Genomic DNA, 8994 nt, shown 5'->3' on the forward strand with positions numbered 1-8994 from the left:
AATATAATTTACTAGCACATTGTAACATAAACTTTTTGCAGGTTCTGAAGAAGACGTTATTACTAACGTTGAAAGCTAGGTGAACGATAAAGTTAACCTGCAACTATATATATAATCCATTTCTAACAATTCGTCCCCCTTTTTTATATCTATGTTACCATATTCTCTCCTTTGTATATTTTTCGCTGTCTTCTATTGTTTGTTCTCTGTCTTTCGGCTGAAGAGCCGCGCACATGCTGCTGCCAGTCCGCCCCGATGTGGGTTGAAATACAATTAAGGAAAAAAAAAATTCGTTATGTGACTGTGCTGCCAACTGCTGCTCATATTGCTATTGCAGATGCAGTGCAACGAACAACAGCCACACACTGAACACGACGGCCTTCCCTCTCGGCAGTGCCACGTGGCCACCCAGAGCCCAGTCTTTTTGCTACCGTACGTTCTCGTCACCACCACTGCCAGCCATCATGTATAGTCGCCGCTTTCCTGCCAAGTCTGTCTGCAGTATAGCAGAAGGAATATTCGGCTTCTCGTAGCCCTATTACACGACCTCGTTCGAACTCAGTGAGGTGTTGATTATGGCGTCTTTGTCACCTTACAGGCGTTCTGGAGTAATATCAACTCACCAAAGTCAATCATAAAGGTAACTAACGTTCACGATTGATACATCATATATTTAATGCAGCTCCGTTCGAACAGGCCATAAAGGCGCAACGGTACCGACCGGCCGCCATGTCATCCTCGGCCCACATGCGTTCAGAAATGGTTCTAATGGCTCTGAGCACTATGGGACTTAACATCTGTGGTTATCAGTCCCCTAGAACTGAGAACTACTTAAACCTAACGAACCTAAGGACATCACACACATCCATGCCCGGGGCAGGATTCGAACCTGCGACCGTAGCGGTCGCGCGGTTCCAGACTGTAGCGCCTAGAACCGCTCGGCCTCTTCGGCCGGCCCTCAGGCGTCACTGGATGCGTATGTGGGGGAGCATGTGGTCAGCACACCGCTCTCCCGTCCCTATGTTTACGAGACCGGAGCTGCTACTTCTCATTCAAGTAGCTGCTCAGTTTGCCTCACAAGGGCTGAGTGCACCCCGCTTGCCAATAGCGATCGGCAGACCGGATGGTCACCCATCCAAGTGCTAGCCCAGCCCGACAGCGCTTAACTTCGGTGATCGGACGGGAACCGGTGTTACCACTGCGGCAAGACCGTTGGCCCTATTTAATGCAAACCTTATTTGTATCCTCACTGTGGTGCTCCTAGTGCTGCTCTTAATTGACTGGCGCGAAATCTGATTTGACATCATCCTTCAGATGTAGAAACGCGCCTACCATCTTTCGTTTATATTGCGCAATTTCTTCTTTGTGTTGTGATTTATTTTTCCGTCAGTGTATGTGAGACGCGCTCGGACGTCAATTCAGTTGCGTTCCTGTGTCATTATCGAGGATATCAAGTGTTGTAGTTGGCAGAAGAGCCAACACCGTGTTACGAGTGGAGGCCGAAATGCACGCGTTTTAGCTCGCGCAGGCTGGCGTGAAGAGGGAAGAACTATACTGACGTGAGGTCTGGAACATGACAAGGAATTAGAATTCAGAAAGCTAACGTAATTAGTTTCATACTTAACTTTAACCATTAATGACGAACGTCGCTCTTGACGGTACATGATTTACAATATTATCTGTTCAGATAATGTAATTATAGTAACTGAATATGGCGCCTTGCTAGGTCGTAGCAAATGATGTAGACAGTGAACCATCGCTAGCAAAGTCGGCTGTACAACTGGGTCCAGTGCTAGGGAGTCTCTAGACTAGACCTGCCGTGTGGCGGCGCTCGGTCTGCAATCACTGATAGTGGCGACACGCGGGTCCGGCGTATACTAATGGACCGCGGCCGATTTAAAGGCTACCACCTAGCAAGTGTGGTGTCTGGCGGTGACACCACATCAAGTACAAGTTACAGCTAGCCTGAGGAAAGGATAAAACTGTTTTATGACACCCTTCCAAACAAAATCAGTTCATTCAGGCAGGTCAGAAGTAATGTGACGTCATACCACAACGTAGGCTTAAGACACGAAGTTCTTTGTAATTGTGAATCGATTTTGTAATAACTGAAATAATATCACATGCCCTGTCAATACATAAAGTTTCATATCCTTTCCTCTTCCCCTCGCGGGAGCTTCACTATTTTTTTTGTCAGTCAGTGTAGGTGGAATGTTGGTGTGGTGTGTGTACTGTAAGACCCTCAGTATACACACCATCAGATTATTTGACTTGTCGCTCTAACGAAGTAGGCGAGTGTCAGCGATATGTCTCGTGGTCTTATTGTGGCCTGTTTATCTTCTGCCATTAGATCAGATGATAGACATGCCACTTGCACGCTTAGAGTAGCAGATTGACAGTGACCAACTTTAAACAGAACTTGATTAATTTTCACACACATTTATTAAAATAACAAGCATAAAAATTACTTAACTTGGTTCTGGATGCTATTTACAATTGACAATCTGAGTACCTTTGGTATGGGTACGTTAATCTTACTCTCACATATATCTCTGATACTAGACAAAAGCGTCTATACATTTATCTTCATGGCTATGTACAGGAATATGGTAATCTTATTAGGCACAGACTGAAACTTGACTACAGACTGGTACAGACAAATGTAGAACTCGTACAGACTGGTACAGACTAATGCAGACTGGTACAGACTGGTGCAGACAAATACAGACTGACTAATCAGAGGTCTGTACACTCGTTATAATACCTCGAGCGTTCAGGTATCACAGGGCGAATTGGCTGCGTTACATATTAATACGCAGATCGGCGGAAGCAGAATTTGGTCCGTCTCTATGGCAGCGCCATCTCGTAGTGCGGAGATGGACGAGCGCTGCGCCTGCGCTGTTGTGCTTTGCGGGGCGCGCTCTATTGGGAAAGTTGTGTACGCGCTGACTACGCGGAACTATGTACACAACACTTCTATCGATATCGCTGGTCTTGACCCTTCTGTAGAACTCGTAGAAATTCTGGTCTTTTCAACTGGGCCGTGGCCAGTCGGGTGCAGCGCTTATGTTCGCTTCACCTAGAGGGCGCTGCCGTCGTGTTGCTGTCCTAAACAGGGGTCGGTCAGCGTGCAACTGCCTTACGTCTTCCTCACAGCTCTCTCTGCTCTAAGGTTCCCGAGTGGCGTGCCAGGGCTTGACTTTACGCCGGAGCAACCTTAAATTACATAGTCTGGTAAAATGACGTACCTCGTCTTGCATTTTACTGCCACCAGAGGCGGCACTTTCTGGCACAAGCTTATGTTTGTGTGTTGGGAACACTGTAACACCAGATATGGCGAGGCCCTTTGCATGGACACTTACATGTTATGTAAAGAATACATACACACAGGATTTCACATATTGTGACGATTGTTCTTCTGTCGCATACTATGCCCTTATTTGATCCATAATATGTTTTACACAGAACACTTCCTTTGAATTTTAATATATTTCTGGGGCCGCGCTGTCTGAGAATTCTTGTCACGGTCAGCGTGGCTCTCCCCGTCAGAGGTTCGATTCCTCCCTAGGGCTTAGATGTGTGTGTCGTCCTTAGCGTAAGTGTGTAAGTTTAGGCAGTTTGGTCCAATAAGACGTTACCACAAATATCCGAATTATATTTCTGGCTGTATAGGTCCACGTGTGTCATTCTACACGGAAAGCTGTAACTCCAAGTACAATGACATACCATGAATGGGGGCATTTTAGCCGACCGCTGTGGCCGAGCGGTTCTCGGCGTTTCAGTCCGGAACCGCGCTGCTGCTACGGTCGCAGGTTCGAATCCTGCCTTGGGCATACTTGTGTGTGATGTCCTTAGGTTAGTTAGGTTTAAGTAGTTCTAAGTCTAGGGGATGATGACCTTGGGTGTTAAGATCCATAGTGCTCAGAGCTATTTTGTGGCATTTTATCCACAGCTGCAGATAACGCTTCCTGTTTTTCCATTCGTTCTTCTGTGTTAGTATAGCATGTAGCTCTTCTTGTATTTGTTGTTATTGTTCTTCTTCTTCTTCTTCTTACTATTATTATTATTATTATTATTATTATATTATTTCTTCCCTTTCTCAGACGTTATGTCTGGTTAAAAATGGAAAGTGACACGAACCTTGATCAAGCGTGACTTCCTTTTAACTGTACGGTATATGTTACATTGCATTTAGGAACTTTCGGGTAACTGAACATGTATCAATAATCACAGATTTCTGTAGTTGTATATGTACATTTGGATATAGCTGTATTGCGTTGATGTACTGGTGGATATTGTGTGGTATGACTCCTGTAGTTGATAGTATAATTGGTATAATGTCGACATTATCCTGATGCCACATGTCCTTGACTTCCTCATCCAGTTGGTTGTATTTTTCAATTTTTTCTCCTGTTTTCTTCTGTATATTTGTTGTATTGGGGTATTGGGTACGGATATTTCGATTAGTTGTGTTGATTTCTTCTTTTTATTGGTGAGTATGATGTCAGGTTTGTTATGTGGTGTTGTTTTATCTGTTATAATGGTTCTGTTCCAGTATAATTTGTATTCATCATTCTCCAGTACATTTTGTGGTGCATACTTGTATGTGGGAACGTGTTGTTTAATTAGTTTATGTTGTATGGCAAGTTGTTGATGTATTATTTTTGCTACATTGTCATGTTTTCTGGGGTATTCAGTATTTGCTAGTATTGTACACCCGCTTGTGATGTGGTCTACTGTTTCTATTTGTTGTTTGCAAAGTCTGCATTTATCTGTTGTGGTATTGGGATCTTTAATAATATGCTAGCTGTAATATCTGATGTTTATTGTTTGATCCTGTATTGCAATCATGAATCCTTCCGTCTCACTGTATATATTACCTTTCCTTACCCATGTGCTGGATGCATCTTGATCGATGTATGGCTGTGTTAGATGATATGGGTGCTTGCCATGTAGTGTTTTCTTTTTCCAATTTACTTTCTTCGTATCTGTTGATGTTATGTGATCTAAAGGATTGTAGAAGTGGTTATGAAATTGCAATGGTGTAGTCGATGTATTTATATGAGTGATTGCTTTGTGTATTTTGCTAGCTTCTGCTCGTTCTATAAAGAATTTTCTTAGATTGTCTACCTGTCCATAACATAGGTTTTTATGTCGATAAATCCCCTTCCTCCTTCCTTTCTGCTTAATGTGAATCTTTCTGTTGCTGAATGTATGTGATGTATTCTATATTTGTGGCATTGTATCGTGTAAGTGTATCGAGTGCTTCTAGTTCTGTGTTACTCCATTTCACTACTCCAAATGAGTAGGTCAATATTGGTATAGCATAAGTATTTATAGCTTTTGTCTTGCTTCTTGCTGTCAATTCTGTTTTCAGTATTTTTGTTAGTCTTTGTCTATATTTTTATTTTAGTTCTTCTTTAATATTTGTATTATCTATTCCTATTTTTGTCTGTATCCTAGATATTTATAAGCATCTGTTTTTTCCATCGCTTTTATTCAGTCGCTGTGGTTATCCAATGTGTAATCTTCTTGTTTAGTGTGCTTTCCCTTGACTGTGCTATTTTTCTTACATTTGTCTGTCCCCAAAGCCATTATTATTATTATTATTATTATTATTAGTATTTCAGCAATAATGATTGTAAATGATAAGAGAATCCGTGATCGGCAGCCGTGGGATTCAGAGAGAAAGCAGAAGGCTATTATGTTGTCCATAACAGGCAAATAGATGACAGCGTCTCTCGAAAACGTTTTTTGTTCTTCAAGCTGCTTTAAACAAGTTGTGGGAGTTGTTAAGGGTTTACGTCGATTCCAGCAAACGTTTCTAACAGAGGTCTGCTACAGCACATTGAAGATCCTGAATCCAGGATATTTGGACTCACATTCAATGATGGAAGGAAAATGGCTTTCGAAGGAGCCAAGAGGAATTGATTTGGCAATAGATTCAGCGAGCAGTCATTGATGGCAGGTAAGTATCTAATTAATGTAATCAAACAAACAATAAAGATTTAATAGCCTATATATGATTCGATAAACCACAATTTTGTGATGTTCACATGTGAATATCTATAGGAGACGTAAGAGCATGTCACTTTGCGCAACGAATCTTACCACCTGACATAGTGTAAGCTTTCTAATAATATATTTTAATAATCGTGTGAAGTACAATATAGTTTTCTTTCATTAATCACTGTGAAGTTAACAGTTTTAATGCTAACTTACGGTGTGTCATTTTAGAATACCTTTTCCTACTGTAACAGCCATCTTTTTTCTTTGTCTTATGATTCCTCCTGAGTAGTTGGCAATATCTGAATAAAGATCTGCATATGTTAGGGAAAGATACTGTGGTGGCACCCTGTTATCTTCCATCCCCTGCAACTGTCCCGATTGCACCTACATGTTACATCATAGTTGTCGATTCAATATCTTCCATAAACGTAAACTGAGAGGCCTTAGGCAATAAGATTCCGTACCGTGAAATCTATACTCTACAGACTAGTAAAAGTTGGAGATTCCTAATGTAGTGACGTAACAAGACTGTTACGCCACTTGAGGTAGCCGATTTAAAGAAAGGCACGCGTACACACACGCCGACGGGCGTGAATTCTGGAACAGGATAACTATTGAATGGTAGCAAGAAAAGTACGTAGCTGCTTTATACTTAACTTTATTAGTTGATGACTACAGCATTCTTCTTGAGACATTTATACTATAATTCTCAAACTATGTAAGGCTAATGGCGCCAAGCTAGGTCGTAGCCATGGACTTAGCAGAAGGCTATTCTAACTGTCTCTCGGCAAATGAGAGGAAGGCTTCGTCCGTATTGTCTCTAGCAATGTCGTCGTACAACTGGGGCGAGTGCTTGTTCGTATATCGAGACCTGCCTTGTGGTGGCGCTAGGTCTGCGATCACACCGTGGCGACACGCGGGTCCGACATGTACTAAATGGACCGCGGCCGATTTAATCTACCACCTAGCAAGTGTGGTGTCTGGCGGTGACACCACACCTAAACTTGGAAAAAGAAGAAGAAATACCTATTAATCTAACGCATCTTAATCACCTGCGTTTCCCTGGTGACTTTCTTCTGTTTCGTCAACTGCAGAGAAACAATGCCAACGAGTGGAGAAAAAACTTAATGTACGCGATCTTAGAGCGTGTCTTGTCCTGTATCCGGGAGACGGCTTTGGTCTTCTTGCTCTTGGCTTGCAAGCAGCAGAAGCTGCGCGCCCGTGCGCTTGGATCAGCCTGGCGTACGTTCGAAGCGTACATTCACACTCTCTATGAGTCTGAAGAAATGTTACTAATACTCATCAAATTTATTTCATATTACACCCACAGTCTTTCGTTCCTAATAGAAATATATTGTTAAAATTCCATATCATTATCTACCGTACTTTCAGGAATACAAAATTTTACTTAAAAACAACAATAATTTCCCGTGTAATACGACATAGAGTTAGTGATTGTAATATACTTAACTATAACTTCGTCTGAATTTATGGTTAAAACATCGCGTTATAGAAATTACTCACCTAGGATGTTTTCTACTTTCGACTACATTAACGTGCTACCATAAAAGAAACTATTTCAAAATGATTATTTAATTAAATTTTTTTATGTGAATGTTTTAGAAACACTAAGAGCATGTATGGAAGCCGTAACCGAAGTATCACGGTTTATTTTTTGGAAATTATGTAAATGTATGCGCGGGAAAATTTCAGATAATCGTGCGGTACGTGTTACGTATGTCCTGTGCGAACGTTTTTGTATAAAAGGAGCCAGAACAGGTGTTAGCAGTAAAATGCGTTAATATTTAATTTCTGGAGATAATTCTAACTTTGTGTTTTTGCTTGGAGTTAGTATTTTTTTTTTTTTTTTTACTTTCTGCAATCCTGTTGGTTGGGATAGGTATTACCTTCAGTATTTGAGAGCACGAGCCTTTCTTTTAGCCGTTCACTTTATCTGGACACGAGAACTAAGCATTTCCCGCGCTTAGAGCCTGTCTTGTGCTTCTACACTACTGGCCATTAAAATTGCTACACCAAGATGAAATGCAGATGAAAAACGGGTATTCATTAGGCAAATATATTATACTAGAACTGACATGTGATTACATTCTCACGCAATTTGGGTGCATATATCCTGAGAAATCAGTACCCAGAAAAACCGTCTCTGGCCGTAATAGCGACCTTGATAAGCCCGGGCATTGAGTCAAACAGAGCTTGGATGGCGTGTACAGGTACAGCTGCGCATGCAGCTTCGACACGACACCACAGTTCATCAAGAGTAGTGACTGGCGTATTGTGACGAGCCAGTTGCTCGGCCACCATTGAGACGTTTTCAGTTGATGAGAGATCTGGAGAATGTGCTGACCAGGGCAGCAGTCGAACATTTTCTGTCTCCGTGGAGGCCCGTACAGGACCTGCAACATGCGGTCGTGCATTATCCTGCTGAAGTGTAGGGTTTCGCAGGGATCGAATGAAGGGTAGAGCCCCGGGTCGTAACACACCTGAAATGTGACGTCCACTGTTCAAAGTGCCGTTAATGCGAACAAGAGGTGACCGAGACGTGTAACCAATGGCACCCCATACCATCACGCCGGGTGATACGCCAGTATGGCGATGACGAATACACGCTTCCAATGTGCGTTCACCGCGATGTCGCCAAACACGGATGCGACCATCACGATGCCGTAAACAGAACCTGGATTCATCCGAAAAAATGACGTTTTGCCATTCGTGCACCCAAGTTCGTCGTTGAGTACACCATCGCAGGTGCTCCTGTCTGTGATGCAGCGTCAAGCGTAACCGCAGCCGTGGTCTCCCAGCTGATAGTCCATGCTGCTGCAAACGCCGTCCAACTGTTCGTGCAGACGGTTATTGTCTTGCAAACGTCCCCATCTGTTGACTCAGTGATCGAGACGTGGCTGCACGATCCGTTACAACCATGCGGATAAGATGCCTGTCATCTCGACTGCTAGTGATAAGAAGCCG

General features: G+C 42.6%; 1 pseudogene; it reads right to left on the reverse strand.

The window, feature by feature from the left end:
* Window positions 1-1099: 1099 nt before the first annotated feature.
* On the reverse strand, window positions 1100-1217 carry LOC126425497 (5S ribosomal RNA; annotated as a pseudogene).
* Between the last annotated feature and the right edge of the window lie 7777 nt (window positions 1218-8994).

Source organism: Schistocerca serialis, chromosome 10, assembly GCF_023864345.2.
Source record: "Schistocerca serialis cubense isolate TAMUIC-IGC-003099 chromosome 10, iqSchSeri2.2, whole genome shotgun sequence".
Lineage (NCBI taxonomy): Eukaryota > Metazoa > Arthropoda > Insecta > Orthoptera > Acrididae > Schistocerca > Schistocerca serialis.